General features: G+C 33.9%; 1 protein-coding gene and 2 long non-coding RNA genes across 4 annotated transcripts in view; 2 read left to right on the forward strand and 1 right to left on the reverse strand.

Annotated features, from left to right (window-relative positions):
- Positions 1-21,836, reverse strand: part of LOC127872340 (myosin-4-like) — a 360,094-nt gene that overhangs the window by 127,396 nt on the left and 210,862 nt on the right. The gene's annotated exons all lie outside the window — the stretch shown is intronic.
- On the forward strand, positions 4,169-4,748 carry LOC127874794 (uncharacterized). Its single transcript, XR_008047096.1, has 2 exons — positions 4,169-4,285; positions 4,582-4,748. It is a non-coding gene; the product is annotated as an uncharacterized LOC127874794 (long non-coding RNA).
- On the forward strand, positions 9,173-21,551 carry LOC127874793 (uncharacterized). Of its 2 annotated transcripts, XR_008047095.1 has the most exons (11): positions 9,173-9,518; positions 11,524-11,619; positions 11,967-12,072; positions 12,855-13,087; positions 13,818-13,931; positions 15,575-15,664; positions 16,052-16,123; positions 16,290-16,353; positions 17,420-17,458; positions 17,779-17,960; positions 18,483-21,551. It is a non-coding gene; the product is annotated as an uncharacterized LOC127874793 (long non-coding RNA). The 2 variants fall into 2 exon arrangements; XR_008047094.1 differs by lacking the exon at positions 9,173-9,518 and having other exon boundaries at positions 11,423-11,619.

A 21,836-nucleotide genomic window follows, 5' to 3' on the forward strand; every position in this document is an offset into this window, starting at 1 on the left:
ACTCAAGCCAAGGTTGTTTGCCTGTGGACAAATTTTAATGATAATTAAGACACAGTTTTGCAGAATATTAAAAAAGTATGTGTATTAAGATATCATTAAATTCGTAATGTTTATTGTACAAATTTATTTCAGAAAATAAAATATTCACCACCGCCTCGTTTGCCAACATCGTCTTTACAAGGAATGTCAGCAGTGCATGACAGAGGCCGGTCACTCCCATTAAGTCCAGCTGAAGAGCCTTCACAAAGACAGTTCATAGGACAAAGTAACTAATTTTTGTGCTTGAAACTTTAAACTTAAAATAATTTCAGTTTTGGATATACTGCTTATAAAATGCCTGATAGTTAATTACATAAATAATTGATGTAAACAGATAATCCAGCTTTAAAAATATAAAATACACAGTCATTTAGTAATCAATAATAATGCATACTTCTACTAATAAAAGAAACAAATTGACGTTGACGGGCATAGAGGTGCAAGACATCTATTATCAGAGCCCTAGCTGTACAACAGCTGTTGGGACAAATCGGGCCCACCGCCGTTATATCGGCCGACATCCAATATAATTATATCCGACCCAGCTGTGATATATATTATTGTATCATAATTTTAGGTACAGTTTTGTTTTTTTACTCTGTCTTCATATGCAGTTTCACAGATTTTAACTGATTTAAACAATGAGAGACGAGAACAGGGTAATGAAGCAGATGCTGCAGCGGCTCTTGGCTAGTTCAGCTACTGATGACGAGCCAATGCAACTGACAGAGAACATCAGTCTTCCAATTGGAACATTTGAGCATATGGATGAGTTTGAAGAGCATCTTGGTGATGAAGCTACGATCCATCTTTTCTAGGACTGCTGCATAGTTCAAGCTTTTTTATCAAATATATTAAGCAATGTTGTAAATGTAATTGACAGTTTTTTTTCAATTGATCCTAAACCATTCCTTTAAGTAGTGTTTTTCCCAGGAGGGAAAAGGGGCATGGCGCATTACTTTGAAAAAGGGCATTTTAATGCGCAGTTTAGGTAAAAAGGGCAAAAACGTTCCGTGAATAAGTGGTTTTGAGAGGAACATATACACATACAAATATAAACTCAGTGTCCGACAAATCCATTGCCCGGAGCCCGGGGGCTACCGAAATTTTTCATCGGGCTACTGAAATTTTCCAGCTGACGCCCGCCGGGCTACTATAAATCTATAAGAGCGGTAGCCCGGTTTATTGACAGACATACGTAGAATAAACACGCTGACCATGTGTTTGTACACTGTGTATTGCTTATAATCCAATAACAAAGTGCAATCAATTATCTAAACAGTCACCGATCACTTGCGGTTATGTCTTAAACAGTAACAGTGTATTTTAATCATCCAATCAGAATCAACATTTGTCGTCTGCTAATAATATAATGAGAGCCGGTTGGATAGTTGGCGCACATGATGCAACATCATTTCGCAGTTTGGAATTTTTTGTTAACCACAACAATGAGTAATAGCGACAACGTTTTTGATTTCGTTAAATATCCAAGGACGCCAAACATTAAATAAATAAAAACAATAGCGGATTCTTCAAAACGGTAACGAAACCAAAAATGAATATTAATGGCAACTTTGTGAACGCGGTTAATACATGCTAATTAGTTTGCATTGTCAATTAATAATTGGATTAATCGACTGTTAATCAATAATCCCATATATGCCCGATTTATATTTTTAAAACCAAATTATGGGTGGGTAATATAGACGACAAGAGTCATAAACACAAACGTTTGAAATTTTCTAAAGTGTCAAATGAATTTCGGCATATGGTTCTATTTAAAGATATGATGAAATAAGCTCCCAATCAGGACCGTAGTATTGCAACATGCGTAAATAACCTGCCACGGTTTGCACGCGTTGTGTACAGCTATTTTAGGTTACAAAATTCTACATTTAAGAAATGAATTTCTTTGTCCTGATAAAAAGCGCACGAAAATTGGCGTGGGTGTATTTATTTGTAAATAAAAATTTCGTTGCGGGTACAACATTGAGATCATTTAATTTCCATTAAAAGTTTCGTTGTGTATTTCAACTAAAGTACCGGGGTATCTCGCGAATTATTTGGCATTGACATTTTCTCTTAATAAAATATCATGTAAACACGCTGTATCGTTACCGTTACGCTGTATCAGTTCCTTCATTATTGAAACAATTATTTATTGTATACTGACTGCACACAAGTGTCGTAACATACGGATGCAATACGTAAATTCGGACAGTACTTAAAGTCAGACACAAGTAAATAAATGATTTGATACTCTTGATTTCTTGAAACTCGGTATTTGTTGTTAAAAAGGGCAATTGCATTGATTAACACCATACGAGTCAATCGTATCGATCATCTAAACGCTTTATTTACGTTTACGACTTAACGTGCTGTCCGAATAGGCGAATTTAAGTACACATACATGAGCACATACATGTAATATCTACATGTAGCATATGATTTTCTTTGGTACATTTACGTTTAAGTACAGGGTGCCTGTACTGTAACATTAATTTACGATATTGACTGTGTACATCAGACTACTTGCTGTTTTATGTATATGTATGTATACATATTATGTATACGTTAATGAAGAAATAAAATAAAGATGAAAACCTGCCTCTTATCATTTTGTAGGAAAATTTTATGGGCTACCAAATATTTTTATTGGTAGCCCAGTGGGCTACCTGAAAAATAAGAAATTTGTCGGACACTGTATAAACAAGCACATTTAATGGTAATTGGTGTATTTAACTTACTTTAATTAATATTAATACATTTACCTTGCTATGTCTCCATTTAAGTTGCATACTGTTGCAGTAAACTCTACAGAATGACAAAACATAATAAAGCAATATTTGCATATGAATCTGATTATACACAGATCCACTAACATATAAATGAAACCATGTTTGTCTTATCCCGTTTCCTAATGATAATCTTGTCAGAAGTTTTGCAAGTAAAATGAGTAAACTGAACGCTTACAATTTGTTAACACTCGTTTCCGTGACATACATCAACTGAACAGATTACTAATAAATATGTTGTCGTTGTTTAATGCATCGTTCCTTATCTAATGAATATCATTAATCCATTCTAAATGTGTGATCTCCATCGTTAATTTGATCGTTATTTGCTATTTTTGCAGAGAGTCGCAATTTATTTGCTGTATTGTCAGCCATCTTGTTAAAATGATAAGCGACAGGTGCGCATAGCAACGTAAACTCGTATAATATTTCCGCCTTATACGCAATTCGCATTTTGTTTAATTAGAAAAAGTAACAGTAATTCTGTCAATAATTAATTATCTAAATCTAAAATAAATGTTTTGTTGTTTTGATATTAATGTATTATGCATGAAATGCACATTTTCCACGAGGAAAATCTAGGTTTTCAATAGGAGTCTCCGAAGTAACTGTCCGCGGTTTTATCGTGGACGAGTACACATTTACGACCAATTAGTGTGCTTGGTATAAGCCACTGATATTTTCGATACATAGTGACACGGGGTTATTCACGCATGACTAATTCATAACCGAGCAAATTAACGCGGCCTTGTGGGCCATACTCTGATACTAGTCGGCAATGTATTTTGGACAAAGGGCTATTAAGATGTTATCAATAAGGGCGCGGAAAACAGCGGTGCTCATGTCGTGAAAGGGCAGGGCGGCTGCCTTTGAAAAGGGCAGCGTGGCGCTAAATGACTTTGAAGGGGACAGCGTGGCGCTACAAAAAAAGGGCATGGCACAGTGCCACGCTCAAACGGCCTGGGAAAAACACTACTTTAAGGCTCATCTTCTAAGAAAGCATACAATCTTTTTTATCTGGAAATGAAATGGTATATATTCCTTTGCAAAAGAAGAAACAGCATTCCAGTTTTCGAAGGTTTTAAAAGACATATATATATATATATATATATATATATATATATATATATATATATATATATATATATATATATATATATCATGTGCAATTACGAAAAAAAACTAGAATGTATGAAGATATCAAAGATAATAATATGGACTTGTTCTCGAAAAAGGATTTGCCATTTATTTGAGTTTTGGATTTTTCTGCAGGGTTTTTAATTTGTAGTTTATTGACCTTTTCGACATTATTTTAAGGGAGACAACTCTGAGTGGATTAAGTGAGGTCGGGGGGGGGGGGGGTACTCGATCATCTACTGCAGTGCGTCTGCATAGAGTTCTGTGTTGATGCAATTATAATTTCCCAATAATTTGCAGATATAACTTATATGGTATGATTTTTTTTTGTAATTTGTTATTAGCTTAGTATCTTTGATTTAATTGTAGTTCATGTTTATGCTTTATTTTGATTTTATTGTGTTTAAAGTAGGTAAAAACGAAACATGCCAAAAGCGGGTGGGGTATGGAAAAATATATTATTTGTTAAGTTTGGGCAAATTAGAAGTTTGATTACCTTTGGTAAAATACTTTTCTTGAAAAGAACAATTATTTTAAAACAGATAACTATGCTGTCTTTAAATGTTATTGAATGGTTTATTGTTATAACTTATAGAAACCTTTTTTTCAGGAACATCACAGTGTCAACAGAAGTCAGAAACTGGAATACTGTATCTCATTCTGCATGAAGCTCAAGAATTCTACACCTGGAATGTTATTAACTCTTGCAATTAATATTATACATCACCACAGTTACATAACTATCTTCTTTGAAAAAAATAAAATAAAGATACTTCAGATGTGTGTCTACTTCATACCCTTACATTAAAAAATATCCTACTCATTCAGAAATATAATAAAATGGATGGTGGTTTAAGTTGCTACACATCCAATGTTGTCATGTAGTCATTTAACATAACATGTGATGTGTTGACATGACTATTAACACTGCTAAGAAAACATTTACTTCGAATTAAATAAAGTGTCCCTGGTCAAATGTCCATTGGCTAAATATCCATATTGGTGAAACTTTCAGCAGTATCACAGTCATCCTTAACTGGTTGTTTGTTGGGCTATCCCCATTAACTACCCGTCATGGCAGATTTGTTCAAAACTAGACAAGTATCAATGTTTGAAGAATTGTTATTGCTTTTACAGTCTTGACGCTAACCCCTAGCCCAACAGCCCGGGGCTAGTGAAATGTATTAAATTTGGGCTATTAAAATTTCCTGATTCATATAGTCGGGCTAGTGGGTATTTTAATCTGTTCTATTAATGCATAAAGATTCAGGCTAGTTGTTCAAAAATGCTAAAGTGAAGACTGCTTGTATATCCTGGTTAGTCTGAGACATTCCAACAAGCAATAACTGTGACAGTCCAAATACTTGCTCATTAAAGTGTTTATACAATTTACAGGAGCTTGTGTGTGTGTGTTTGGTACAAGCTCATCTCAAAAACTGATTCACTATTTAGTTTTTAACCTAATAGAAGTAAAACCTGACTGTAAAATGAATACTATCATTATAAAGATTTTGTTGTTGGGATGAAATATTATAAATTGTAATCCCTATGATTAACACAGAAAACATGAACCCAACGCTAATTCCTGTTTATGTAGCAGAGCCAAAAGACCTGGAAGTATATATGGTTAATGGATGATGTTCCTTATGAAAGTACTAATAGGTACTAGTTGGTTTGTCTGTTTGATACATCTAATAGTATATATATTTTTTTTCATTAATAATATGGGGTTAACTTAGTTATCCTGCTCAGTGGTTGAATCTTCAGGAAATGTTAACAAAAGCACATACATTGTATTTGATACATGTATGTCGGTGACCCTCGACTGCAATTTGGGTTACAGACAGGGAAGCCTAAGGTGTAATTATTTCTAAGAGATGAACCCGAGTTGAGGCTTAAACTTACCAACCCTTGAGCGAGTCAGAGATCAGCACTCTACCGGTTTAGCTGGCCGGGGTAAGCTGTCGGTCAAAAGCTATTTATAGCTTAAGTTATAATGTTTGTATACCATACCGACAATAAATAAATATTGATTTGATTTGATTTGGGGGACTTACTTTTGCTTAATAATAATCTTAAATAATATTATAGTTGTCAACAATATGATTTTTATGTATTTTAAAAACACAACAAGTTAGGCTTGCAACAGAACTAATAAAAATATATGGATTATTATACAATTTACAAATCAAACATATTTAACTTAAATTAGGCTTGCAACAGACCTAATAAAAATATATAGATTATTAATTTATTATACAATTTACAAATAACAATAAAGTAGTCTTAGGTTTACTGAAATGTGCAAATACAAATTGGTTTTTATTTCTGAAAATTTAGAAAAATGAGCTAATATAAAAAAGGTTTAATTTTAATAAGTGGGTGTGTTTAAATTAACTTGCACTCAAAAATTATAAGAGTCGGGAGTTGTTTTAATTTCTGACAGGTTTCTGCACACCGTACAGTAAGGTATGATCATGTTATTTTTGTCAGTAGTTAATTACGGCGCCGTTAATTACAATGGTACTGAACTATTATCGAGCAGATGGTCGTTGAACGTTATAATAAAAATAAAAATTGCTGTTATTAGTTACAAATGGGCATTTTATCGCTTTTATTTTATTTATAAAGTCAATATAGCGGATAGGTAAGGTGTGTATACTGTTGAGCGAATACTGGGCAGAACCCCCCCCCCCCCCCCGAACCCTTTATTTCGCGTTATCTCGGCAGTCTCGTCACGCGTGATTTAACAATGTCGAAATCGTGAATAAAATATTTTGTTCATTTTGTTTAGTCTTGCAAGTATATTTTCTACGAATGTTCTTTGAGTACATGGTGTGTTATTTGTATTGGTTAAAGATTTAATATGGATGGGTATGCTTTTGAGTAATGTGTAGTACATCAGGAAAATACTTGAAGGTATTCTGTATATGTAATATATATTTAATATCAAAATATATAGAAGTCCTTAATTCTATAGTCGTATAACTGGTTGACATATATAATGTTATAGAAAAACGTCTTATTGTTTGAAGTTATGTCTTTATTGTTCCATAAAATAGTTTAACTGTTGGTTTGGGTTTATAGATTATGAGTAACATTACTCCATGCGGATAGAACATTAGATAGAAACATGTTTTCGTTAGCAACTTCATGTAAAATATTTTTGTATGAGTAATATTAATCCATGCGGATAGAACATTAGATAGAAACATGTTTTCGTTAGCAACTTCATGTAAAATATTTTTGCTGATGTTACATTCAAAAAGTTAGGAATCACCATATTATTTTAGAATTTTCTGGTAGAATAGTTAACGTGGGATCCTCCTGCTATGTATGTATGTACCCATGTATATGTGTGTAATTCTCTATGTGAATAAAAGTTGAGAGTATTTTAATAAATTTTTAAGTCGTTTAACAAAAACCTTGTATTTCTTGCAGGATAATGCTATTTAGCTCTTTAACCCTTTGATATCACTCTGTTCCAGCAAGAAGAAATAGATAAAACATTAAAAGAATGAAAATGGAACATGTACAAGAATCTTTTGTCTGATGTTCAATTTGAACACACAGTATTTCATGTTTGCAGCCTACATATTATTTCTAACATAACCTGAATTTCCATTTATGCGTTGTCAAAAATGTAGCCCATATTGAGTAAAATGGCTGCCTGTATGTAGCCCATATTGAGTAAAAGTTCTGCCCATGTTGGACCTATATGGGTCCCATGTGGGCTGCCAACATGGGACCCAGATGGGTAGTGCAACCGGGTTCCATATGGGTCCCATCTGGGCTGCCCCATATACTTTCATGGGGCAGCCCAGATGAGACCCATGTGGAGCCCGGTTACACTCACCATCTGGGTCCCATGTTGGCAGCCCACATGGGGCCCATATAGGTGCCCATATATATATTGTTTGCTGGGAACTTTACAACCTTCTTTGCACATGTATATGTAACATAGTTGTATATATTTTTCCATTGTTTTAAATTCTGTCTTTCTATCTTTTATTCTTATTTTACTACCTTCATTGCATATGTATATGTAACATAGTTGTATATATATTTATTTCATATTTTTATTCTATCTTTCTATCTTTTATTCTAACTATACTACCTTCTTTGCACATGTATATAATTATGTAACATAGTTGTATTTTTTTTATTCTATCTTTCTATCTTTTATTCTAACTATACTACCTTCTGTGCATATGAATATGAAACATAGTTGTAGATATATTTTTTCAATATTTGTACTGTATGTTTTTGTGATTTGTACCACTTATTATGTATTATATTTTTATATACACATTCCGGCCAAAATGCCGGTGTATGTCCTGGATTTAAAAAAAAAATATTATTACATTCTACTATATTCTGATTTGGAATTGATGATTACACATTCATTGACAGACAAGCTTGTCTAAAGCTGTGCAGTTTTATTTCAAAACAAACACCTGCAAATTTTAACATCTTATTTATTTAGTTGTTTTAGTTTCTCGTTTAAATATTTGGGACTATTTCGGCTTATTTTTTTTTTTTTACGAAATTCAAAATTCGGCTCTTTCAAGAGGTGGCCTACACGTGGCAAGAGCTGGGCAACATATTCATTATGTTGGCAAACAACCTGATGTATATCACCCGATCCTGTTTTATTAGCTACTACTAGTAGAAACTTATTAGACTTTTTAGACTACTACTACTAATAATAAAAGATGCCTTTCCTACCGCGGTAAAATTTATTAGCTACTGCCAACACTAATAAAAGATGCTGTCGCTAAACGGTGCTTGTTCATTTGGCGGACAATATTGTGCCACGTGTGAGGAATTATGCCGTTATTGCATAGCTGATTGTATTTCCTGCCTTTAAAATGCTCGAACGAATATGAACTCTGGATGTTGGGTTTCAATAAATTATAGCAGATTACACGATTTAAGCACAATTTGATACCTATGACGAGAATTCAGTTTAGTGCTACTTTTAAAATAACTATATAAAATATATAGTTTCCGGTTATGTAGTATTATGAATAAATATTTTCGAGATATCGCTGTTCTTTTTTACAAATGATATTATTTTTAATTAAATTTGCCTGCGCAGTGATAAGCATTTAAAAGCTATTGGAGTGGTTCGATTGCGCTTCAGCTTTACGTCAAGTCTTATCTGGCCGCAAATTATACCTTTCTGAAAGGCGCTTATACAGTCAATCGTCTGATAATGCTGACGTACCGGCGTTCGCGGAAGAAACGTGTCTTTGTTATTTTAATTATAGAATACAAATAATTATGGGATAATAAAGTGATCAGCCTAAATTAACTAAACATCATGCCAATGATCCGGAAGCTTCTATTAAAACTGTGTACAAGGGGAAAAGCCGGCGAACAGTAGGCCTACATGTTACCGAGAAGTGGGGCAGTAGGCAAAAGCTTGGAACGCAATCACAAGAACTTGCAGAAGTTCAGATTGAGAATGAGAAACCAGAAACAAACTTAACTGTACTACAAATAGCAGTTCAGTATCAGACGTAGATACTTCGGTTGCATTTGGTAAGTAAACAACAACCTAATTTGTGCATTGATTGAGATTAATTCCAGCCTCCGTCCGGCTCTAGTCACATGTCAGCTGTCCTTGGTTTATGGGTGTGTGTGATCATATATATCTATTCACAAAGTAATGTTTCCAAAACCAATGATACAGTATTAAGGAAAGTTAAAAAATCTGAAGTTAATTATTATTCCAGACTGATATTTGGATCATTTTTTAGCTCAGCGTTTTTCGGAGAAAACCAGAGTTATTGTCATAGCCAGCTCGTCGTCCGCCGTCTGACGTCCGCCGTCCGCGTCGTGCTAAAACCTTAACATTTGCTCTAAAATCAAAGTGATTCCACCTACAACTTTGAAACTTCATATGTAGATGCACCTTGATGAGATCTACGTGCCACACCCATTTTGGGGGTCACTAGGTCAAAGGTCAAGTCACTGTAACCTTTTTAAAAAAAAAATAATCTGACAAGCCTTCATTTATTCAAAACTGCACCCGTAGCCGAGTGTGGCACCCGTTATGCATTGCTCTTGTTTTTAATTCCCAGCATTGTCGCACAACTTCTGACATTACCTTATAAGATCACACAGCTAGTATAAATATATCCTCCAATTACCTTCAGTCAAGCGGTTAAGGAAACAAATAAAATAATTTCTGAAATAATTCATACATTGCCACAATAAACGATGTACCTCAAACAATTTATTTCATTCCCATTAAATCCATGTAAAAATTGTTTATTTACAGCGTGTTAAACTACGCAAAGGCGATAGTTCCATGCACATCCGCAAATAATATACACTACACGCGTTGTCTACCTTGAGTCAAAAGGTTACATTAAAAAAGCTATAGTACTCGATTGCAATAGACATGATGTCAATTAAACTTAGAAAATTCGATTCACTGAACAAATTTAGAGAAACTGAAAGATTAATTTAACTTTTTTATAACTTCTATTTACCATTTAACAAGTTTCTGTTTTATCGGTAGATCTTCTGTTAAGCAACATATACACACAAAAAGTGCTCAAGAATTGGAAAAAACAAAAACGTTCGCAATTTGTTCAAATAAAATTTTGGCATATATGTTACTATTAAAAAATTTGATAAAAATATCAAATCGAGACAGTGTATACCCACTGAACATGTGGATAAGGGATGTCACCTATTTTTGTGATGTACCTGCAAAGATTTTTCCATGCAACATTTTCTGGGAATTGTGAAAAAGTAAAAGAATTTTCTTTAAAATAAAACAAATAATACATGAAATTATGTGTTTACACAAGCGCAGTGGTCTGCAATTGCTGTGCAAGTTTATTGATGAGTAGCAAAAAAAAAAACGGAATCGGCATACAATTAGAATATTACAGTTGAAGTAAGATTTGTAAATGTAATTAAACTTTTTTTTTCCTTATTTTAGTTGTGTCTGTAGTTTATATTTTCAAGCGTAGTAATGTTAGTAAAACAAAATACTCGGAACGCATGCATGTGACGTCATCATGAGAGCCGCAATCTTAATGTAAACAAAGTGATATAAATTAGGTCATGCTCAAAATAAGGGAATCGTACGATACATACTCATGATATTAATTAAAGTGGGAAAGTACCCCATACCACGGGTGTGTGGAAATGTATAAAAAAAAACACACACTACAATTATGTTTCAGAATTTTGTGACTCATTGAAAAAAAATAATTGAAAAGTTCGCAACTCAAAAAAAAAAGTTAGTGGGCCAGGGTCCTCACAAAATCATGGAAAAAAACTTGGAATATCTGAGAATACAATAATTGAGGTCTACTTATTTGTCTATAATCAATAATATTTACTGTCAACTCGAAACTCCTCAAAATATTAAAGAAAGATATGTATGCGTTGCAGATGAAAATATAAGATACGATAAAAGCCAAACGTCTTGAAGAATGGAAAAGTATATCTCCAGAAATTATGTCTGCTTATGTACAAATGCAGACACCCAATAAGCGACAATGTGCTGATTGTTGTCTCTCCACAGATGAACTGTACAGGTGTTGTGATTGCTGTTCATGGGAGACTACGTGCCTCACATGCTTGCGGTTGAGGCATAAACATCCTCATCTGCATTTGGAAGGTACAATGTTAACAAATACAAGAGAAAGCATTTATCATATCATTGAATTTAAACATAAATCATCTAAGACAGTGTACTTTTTTTTCTTAAAGTGGTATGACTTCATGTATTTAAAAAATCTTTGAATGTGTTTAGAGATATTCAAAGTACCATTTTAGAAAATTATCATTACATGAGCTTCATACAAATACGTGTATTACAAATGTGGTCTTTTTCAATACATGGTTTCAAAACCAACCAGTTCCAACTGCCATCAAACTCAAAAGCTGTTGTTATCTTGAACTTTAAAACTGCCAGGTGTTTTTAAATGCTTATTGAGCATTTGTTTTAAATGCCCTTTTTTACAGAACATGGCTTACCTTTCTTTCATTGATGATGATGAGGCTTGGAAATTGAATGACCATTCCTGTAGCACTACTTACCTGAAAAAACTCGTGGTCGTGGATGATAAAGGTAATTTTGTAATCCTATCATGTCTCACCCTCATCATTGTTCTTATCTTATAATTTCTCATGCTGACAATTGTTCTTATCTTGTCTCATGCTGATAATTGCTTTTATCTTATCATGTCTCTTGGTGATATTGTTATTATCTTATCATGTCTCATGCTGATAATTGTTCAGATATTGTCTCACACTGATCATTGTTCTTATCATGTCTAATGCTGATAATTGTTCATATTTTATATCTCATGCTGCTAATTGTTCTGATCTTGTCTCAAACTGATCATTGTTCTTATCTTATCCTGGTTCATGCTGATAATTGTAATTATCTTATCATGTCTCATGCAGATCATTGTTATTATCTTATCATGTCTCACGCTTATCATTGTTCTTATCTTATCATGTCTCATGCTGATAATTGTTCTGATCTTGTCATGTCTCACACTGATCATTGCATTGTTCTTATCCTATAATGTAACTTGGTACGAAAGATTTGTTGCAGGTTGTTTTGCTGTCCTGTTACTTTTTGTTAAACAGTAGTCAACTTATATTGGAATCTAGCTACATTCTCGCCAATATTAATATATGCACCCTGTATCAAACTGGGTCATTTAAAGCCAAGTAACTAATTATTACAACTGGAAATGCCCAGCATGGTTACAACTAAGTTGCAAGTTAAAGTGAGTTATATGATCCCAATAAATCATGGTTTCGCCAATTTGCAATTACTAAAACACTTTTTATAGTTAACAACCATAAGTATTTTTTAAAAACCTTGTAATCTTTTTTAAGGTCGACAGCATTTGAAGACCCTGCAATTTTGCAAGTGTGAAGTTGAAGCTGTACGCTTGATTAGGTTCAACCTGTGGCCATCTTCAACCAAATTTCCAAACGTGGCATTTCACTTTGACTTCATGCGCTGGTTATGTGGTCTTCTTCTTGAAAGCTCGGTGTCATTTAAAAGTTTCTGCTCCGCATTAGACGCGTGGACATCAAAGCACATGAAGACATATATTCATCACCCTGTATGTTTGTACATGATTTTTGTTTGAATTGCTTTTGAAGTAACACAAAAGTATTATATTTTTATATGTAGTTAATACATAAAATAAAGCTTGTTTACAAAATAATTTAAGTATAAATATTTGATTTACTGATTCATGTGAATGATTTGCTATACTAGTATCAGAAAAGCAGGAGGTGGAGCCTTCCATTTTTGTGCCCCTCTCTGTTAAATATGTACCATCCCCCTTCCATTTTTATGCTCTACTTTTTAAAAGTATGTCTCACCATTGTACACAAATAATTACAGAAAGACCCTATGTGTTATAGTGGCTATTAACAATTTTATAGATTAACATACATTATTATTTGATATGAAAATTATCAAATTCAATTTGATTAAGAGCAGACAGCATGGAATTATGCTGAATGGATGGATGATTGAATATAAGTATGTAAGTGGAAACACCATACTGAAGTCGCTAACACAGAACAAAGTTTAACATCTGGAAAAGTTTCACAAAAAAGTTCACACTGCACCGACAATATTACACATTGGGGGCATATGTCAGATCCTATGACAAGCCTTATTTTTAATTGCAATGTGTAATTGCCTTATGTGTATGCTTTAGTTTACCTTTAAACGTTTATTTTAAGTTCTTACAGCTTGCTTTAACTGTTGGTTTTGTCTCTATATTTTATCATGTTTAATAAATTTTGAATAAATGGGATAAATCACGGTTATATTTTTAGGTCAAAGATTTGTACAAAGTGCTTGTAGGAGGAACAGCCGATGAATTTCGACATTTTATCTACCAAATGGAAAACATCCACGATGATGGATCCAAATGTCCAGCTTGTTATGAGGTAATGTTAAAAATAGTGATTGTAACAGAAAATTATCCCACCATTTTACAATTACAGTATTTAAAATAAATATTAATCAATGAATTGATACTTTGCTTTTTAGCTCACCTGATTGCTCAGGTGAGCTTTTGTGACCGTTCTTTGTCCGACGTCTGTCCGTCCCTCCGTCCGTTCACATTTGTTCATAAACACTCTAGAGGCCACATTTATTGTCCGATCTTCATTAAACTTGGTCAGAAGCTTTGTCCCAATGAAATCTCGGTCGAGTTTGAAACTGGGTTGTGCCGGGTCAAAAACTAGGGCACTAGGTCAAAAAAGAAAAAACTTGTAAACACAGTAGAAGTAACATTTCATGCCCTATCTTCATGTAACTTTGTTTGTCTTAATGATATGATGGTTGAGTTCAAAAGTGGTTCCAGTCCGTTGAAAAACATGACCGCCAGTGGGCGGAGCAGTTTTCTTTATTTGGCTATAGAGAAACCTTGTAAACACTCTAGAAGTCACAATTTTTGCCCAATCATCATGAAAGTTGGTCAAAACATTGGTTTTATTGATATCTCGGACGAGTTAGATAATGGTCCAGATCGGTGAAAAAACATGGCTGCCAGTGGGCAGGACATTTTTCTCTATATGTATATAGTGAAAACATGTGAACACTCTAGAAGTCACATTTTTGGCCCAATTTTCATGAAATTTGGTCAGAACATATGTTTCCTTGATATGAGAGTTGAGTTTGAAAATGGTTCCGGTCAGTTGAATAACATGACTGCCGGGAGGTGGGGGGGCAGTTTTCTTATATTTATCTATTTAAAAAAGCTTGTGAAAACTATAAGTCACATTTTTTGCCCAATCATCATGAAACTTGTTGAAAAGATTGGTTATCCCTTTCCCGCTTAGAAGCAAAGTGAAAAAGGCAATGTGCAAACAGCATAAAACCAGAAAAGCCTGAGAGTAACTCGCAGCCTGTTCATGTTTTATGCTGTTTGCTGCTCATCAGTATCTATGGTTTAGATATGAAGTCTTAAAATCTTTAATCTAGTAAGAAAGGTCTTCAATGAAATATTATTTTATAAGGAACTACAAATGCATGAAAATACGTATCTAAGTGGTAAAGGGTTATATATATATATATCTCAGACGAGTTCGCAAATGATCCCAATCAGTAAAAAAACATGGCTGCCAGGGAGGGGGGCAGTTTTCCTTATGTTACTAGAGAGAAACCTTGTGATCGAACACTATAGAAGTCACAATTTTGCCTAATCATTGTGAAACTTATTCAATACATTGGTTTTATTGATTTCTCGCATAACCAACAGAGGCTTGCTAGCTGACTTTGTAAATAATACAATTCCTAAGATAAAGGGTTATATTGTCAGTCTTGTAACATGATGTGAAACAAAGAGGACATAATGAAAAGAAAAACGCTAACTTTTACTTACTGATGGAGACAAAACTCCATGTGCTAGTATTTACCACTGATTTGAATTAATCTTTTAAAGAAAGGATAGATAGCAGTTTACTGTTCCCTCAACGAAGTCGTTAGAAGTGTTGACTGTCAATTTCTCATGAAAGGTGTTTTCTTTTTTGAAAATGGATGCTAGTTTTCTGTGACAATTTAAACTTCTGGGTATTTTCTTATTCAGGATTCTCCCTCCCTGATAAGCTTGCTAGAGCAGAGGATATAGAAAAAAAAAGCAAGGAGGCTCTTCAAGAAATTTTGGAACCTTTTGCAGGTAAGAAAACATGGACAAATGCAGATTTTCTACAAGTGTTTGTGTCATTATATAAAATTACCATCCCATATTTGTTTTGCAGTTTCCAGTGTTTAATTAAATGATGCACATGTCAATACCAGTTGTGAGATGAACACCTTTAATTGCTGGCTTGACAGAATTCGACTAATTGCCATCTCAGAAAATATTGTCCCAATATTAAAAAAAACAAAATGTTTGTGCATAACAATATAGAATTGAAAGACTTTATGTTAAATCAGAAGAAACAAAACTATAAATGTCCCGATAACAAAATGAACCATTTAAATAATGTAGATGAATTTAAAATAATTATTGTTTTTCTCTGTGTAAGTTCACAAATATTTATTAAATTGTTCTGTTGATTAGGAGTAACAACTGAATGTCTACAGGAATGGATAGATTATGAGCGGGTTGTGTGTATCCGCAGCAAATCAACTGGTATGTTATATGATAATTATTTGATTCATAAGTAGCTTAGTGAGTTTTTCATTTTCTCGCAGCATTCAATTGTTTTAACAGAAATTCAATAAGTGTTTACAAGCCACATAATTTGCTTAACATGGTCTTTGTGTTTTAATGATTTGCACTTCACATTTTAATACAGAAAATCACTCCTTGTCACCTGCTGAAGAGTATTGTCTAGTCCTGGAGGAGCTAACAAAATACAGGTACTTTTAATAGGAATAATGCATTTGTTACTACGTTATTTTATACAGATTCTAAGTAATGTTATTAGTTAGCATCCAGTCTCTTTGTGGATAAATAAAAAATAAATGAAGTTGTGATGTGCAAGAATAATGAGTTTTCAATCATAACACTTAACCCTTTTTTTCTCAGAATGTTTTTCGGGGAGATTTTGTTTTGTTTGTTAGCTCGACTATTATATATGAAATATATATAGTGGAGCTATCCTCCTCACCTGGGCGTCGGCGTTAGCGTGCAAATGTTATAGTTTGATTTCATATTTTGCAAACTTCTTTACCAACATGACCCCAATCTATAAACAAGAGCAGACAACTGTAGCAAGCATTTTGTAAGAATAATGGCCCTTTTTTGTCTTAGTAATTGAATATTTTGTTAAATTGTGTGTTTAGATCCACTTGACTTCTAAAGTATCAAAGCTATTGCTTTCAAACTTCAAATATTTTCTTACTATCATGAGGGTTCTGTACCTGGCAAGTTCAATTTGACCTTGACCTTTGAATGACCTTGACTCTCAATGTCAAAAGAATAAATTAGTTAAATTGCCATAACTTCTTTATTTATGATCAGATTTTATGAATACTTTTACAAAACAACACTTGTATGAATACCACAATGGATTCCGTCCAAACCATCCCCCACGCACCAACCCTGAATCCCTGCCCCCCCACCCCCCACCCCCAAAAAAAAGTATTTTTATTTTTTCATTTTTTTATTTTTGAAAGATCGTCTTATAAATGACCACACCCCACATTATACCCCCTCTCAACCCCCTCCCCTACCCCCACCTGAAAATATACCTGAACTATTAACTTGACCTTATTGAATAATTTGAACAATTTCCCCATGTTGTCTTACGTTATACTGTCAAGCACTTGAATAGTCGAGCGCGCTGTCCTCTGACAGCTCTTGTTAGATACATAGTACATTTACATAATGTTCCTGTAGTGGCCAGTGGTTAAAAATCATATGCTCTATGTATGTTAAATATATAATTATATCGCTAACAATTTTATGTAATCTTAATTTTAGGGGTGTGTTTGCGACGGATGTAAACAAAGATAAGAAAAGGTATATTGCATGTATATATTATGCATGGCCTTTTTTAATTGACCTTTTTCCATTTGATACTTATTTATTTATTTAAACATTCTGTTCTATTTTCTGTCCTCTAAGTAAGGCAAATTAAACTCTATCCACTTATAAAAATAACGATATGTAAATTACCCCCAGACAAGTAGTTTTTAAATGGTCAAAGGTTAATGCATGTTATAGATTCTTTGCCTAATGCGTGTATAAAATAATTACTTTAAAAAGTCATTTCACCTTTAAATGCCAATCTTACATACAAGAACATATACATCAATAGGATGTAATTTTATCCAATGCAGGCTAGAGACAAAACTGAAAAAGAAAGGGAAGAAGGCTGGTGTCAAATGGGACTCAACAAATGTTGATTACCTGCGGACACTCAAGACTGCACAAGAGAAACTAAGACTTCAGATACTGGAGACCCTTCAACAGACCACTGCAGAGAGGCTGTTTTTGTTAGATTTAATAAAAAAGTATGCAAGTAAGTATAAAAATCCATTTCTATATGATACAAGTTATTGTCACCTTAATGTAATACAAATATCTTCCTAAGACCTTTCAGTGTGTTTTTCATTACTGAATATACTTCATTATTTTTGTCTAATCAACAAAGTTGGAAACCTGGTTATTTATTGAGATATGAGCCATTTGGGCAAGAAGGGAAACAAGCAGGTGGGTTCCAGACAATCACTTTTGTTTGCATGAGCCAATCGTGATGAAACTTGTATTGCACATTAAGTTTGGGATTACATTTGGGACCAGTTAAGCAATGTTAGCTGTTACATTACATCGAATGTTCCTCTAAATAATTTGAGTGTTCATGTGGGTATTTTGTACAGTTAAGTGTGCTGGTAGTTTATATGCAGACTTAGCTTGAGATCTAGGTCTCTGTTACTAAAAACAGTAAAAGTATTTCCTAATTAAATTGTCACATCATTCATTACCTTTCTTTTAGGAGTCATTTGAAAGTTAACTAAAACTTAAAAAATAATGTTGCTTTTAGGAGGACAAGCTGTAGCCATAAGATTGGGCAAGCAACAAAAAGATAAGAGAACAGCTGTCGTTGTACAATGCGGTTGGCGGGGAAGTCGTTACAATGCCGACACATTTGTCATTTGAAGATGTAAAGTCGTGCGACAGCAAGCTGTGGGACATTTTGAAGTCATCAGATGTAGGTGCTTGGAGGACCAGTGTGCCTGTGTCTGTAAAACAGCAAGCTGTTCGCCTGTTTTGCATGACACAGAGAGCTGCAGAAAAAAAGGAACTTTTGATTTCAGAAATGAAGTCAACATTACATTTCTTTTCCAATCAACATTCAGGTCTTTTAAACAAGGTCCTGGATAATGTTAAAGGAGACATGCCAGTCATCATCAAAGAAGGGCTTTATGTGGAAATGAAATTTAATTCATTACTGAAGGCATTCCAGTCATATCTCCCAGACTTAACACTGACTTTGCTTTCTGATTTTGCACAAAAGGTTGGTCTAACCAGCGTTCAAGAGGCTCGTATTTCTGAAATAAATTATGGAAACTTACCAGAATACGAGTTAGAACCCTCTGAACCAACTGATGTAATACTCAGTGATGAGGATTTTACAGACAGTGATAGTGACAATGACTCTGATGGTGACAATTAAATGTTTAAAAGACATCATTGACTCAAACGCAATATTGTCTTAATTGTCTCAATTGAATTGTTCGCAATAAGTGTTCTAAGATAAGACAAACAACTGTGCTATGGCTTTTTAAATGCTCTTGTTTGTAGCTCAACTGTTAGCTCAACTGAGCACAATGTGAGCTTTTGTGATCGCCTTTTGTCCGTCGTTGGTTGTATAACACAAAAGCTCACATTGTGCTCAGTTGAGCAAAATCAGAAAGCAAAGTCAGGGTTTACTCTGGGAGATCTGGGAGATATGACTGGAATGCCTTCAGTAGTGAATTACTTGAATCACTTTCCAGCCATATCAGTAAAAAGGTGATTGGCATTTATTTCGTATTTAAATTCGCTTTATATATCGACTTTTCTCCCCGCAAATTTTGTTAGTGGAGCCCAAATTAGGTCATCCCGCTAGGAAATTTCGCAGCGAGTAAAGTCGAGATATATATAGAGCGAATATAACTATGAAATAAACGCCAGTATCTTTCTTGCTGGGGGGGGGGGGGGGACTTATTGTTTGCGCTCCGTGTGTCAGTCTGTCTGCGTGTGTCAGTCTGTCTGTCAGTCCGTCACACTTTTCTGGATCCTGCGATAACTTCAAAGTTCTTCATATTTTTTTATGAAACTTGAAACGTGGACAGATGGCTTATATGGAGATTATGCACGTCAATTCATTTTGTTCCTATGTCAAAAATTGTGGTTGCTATGGCAACAAATGTAAAAAAAAATTTAAAAAAAAATACTGACTGGTGGAGTTTTACCGGTAGGGGACCATATTGCTTGGCAATCTCTTGTTCCATATATACTGAAGTTGTTATCCCCCGCCATAGGCAGAGGGATATTGTTTTGGCATTTTCCGTCCGTCCGTCCGGAGCCATATCTTGGAAGTGCTTTATCGGATTTCATTGAAACTTGGTATGTGTATAAATATGGATAAGAGGATGATGCACGCCAAATGGCATTGTACACAATCTGTTAATAACGGAGTTATGGCCCTTTGTATCTTGAAAAAATGCTTTTTTGTGTGTCCGGAGCCATATTTTGGAAGTGCTTTGGCCGATATCATTGAAACTTGGTATGAGTATATATATATATATATATATTATATATATATGGATAAGAGGATGATGCATGTCAAATGGTGATGATGATGCATGTACACCATCTGTTAATAAAGGAGTTATTGCCCTTTTTATCTTGGAAAAAAATGCTTTTTTGATTGTCAAATATAACACTTGTGTCCAGAAGCATATTGGCTGGGGGATATCAATTCAACGAATTTGCTCGTTATAAACTCACATTTCAATGACAATTTATGATATCTGTTTTCCAGCTGTAAATTGTATCATATGTTAATCATGATTGTGTTGGTATGCTTGTTTCTTTTTGTTTTTAAATGCCCCATGCTACAAAACAAATTGAATTGTTCATGCTTATATACTTTTGCCTCAAGTATTCTCATAAGGTCATTTGAAATGATGAAACAGTTGCTATTTTACGAGAACAATGATCAGAATAGATCATCTATAATTTTGTTGTGTAAAGAGGATCGATAATTGGTTAATTCTAACTTGTACTAATACTCATACCAATATTAAAACATACATTATTCCAAAGGATAAACCATTCTAGAATTTACAGAGAAAACTATTCCTTATAGATTCATCTATAATTTCTTTGCTTATAGGTGGTCGTATACAGAAATAATTAAACTAACAATCATGTTCAGGTTGCTATTATCATAAATATATATATAAACTGACAATCATGTTCAGATTACTATTATCACAAATACATGCATATATATAACAATTTTAAAAGCAATTGATATATATGTCTCAAAAGCTATGTCCTTTTTACGTCCCAGTCTATACTTGGGGACATATTATATTTGCCCTGTCTGTTTGTTGGTTTGTTTGCGTCAAACTTTAACATTGGCCATAACTTTTGCAATATTGAAGATAGCAACTTGATATTTGGCATGCATGTGTATCTCATGGAGCTGCACATTTTGAGTGGTGATAGGTCAAGGTCATCCTTCAAGGTCAAAGGTCAAATATATGGGTGGGACCTAGTGTTTCACAAACATATCTTGTTTAGTATAGACTTCAACATATCTTGGACAATACAATTTAAGAGCAATTAAGAGGTTGATGGTTCCACCCCTTTGCTTTTCTGTTGCTGAAATGGTGTGTGTATGGTGTCGCTTTGCTTCAGCTTGTTTTTGTGATACTGTAGATGTTGTTGAGTACTGAAAGGTAATTAGTAAGGTATGTAAAACTTAGCTTAACACTTATGGACAATGTTTTTGCATAGTTTAAATTGTATGTATGTTGAGTCATGTTATTAATTGCTTGCAATAATTTTATATTGTGAATCAATGTATGAAAAATAAACCTGAATGAAATGAAAATCATTTAAATAAAAGTTGTGTTCTTTTTGATATAGTTATGCGCGGACCTATACAAACAGTCCCTGAGTTATGTCACAGGTTAGGGATAGAGTGCAACCAATATATAGGACACCTTATACACTTATAACTTAGTAACGGTACTCAAAAGGGATTTTGTGCTGAGCATGCAATATATACATGGAATATTTCACGAAGGTATAATGGTGTACTTTGAGTGAGTTGATATGCAAAACACGACTGCAGGTTTGATCCTTAATTCAACTGAGCGTAAACAACAAAACAAATATA

Source organism: Dreissena polymorpha, chromosome 3 (genome assembly GCF_020536995.1).
Source record: "Dreissena polymorpha isolate Duluth1 chromosome 3, UMN_Dpol_1.0, whole genome shotgun sequence".
Lineage (NCBI taxonomy): Eukaryota > Metazoa > Mollusca > Bivalvia > Myida > Dreissenidae > Dreissena > Dreissena polymorpha.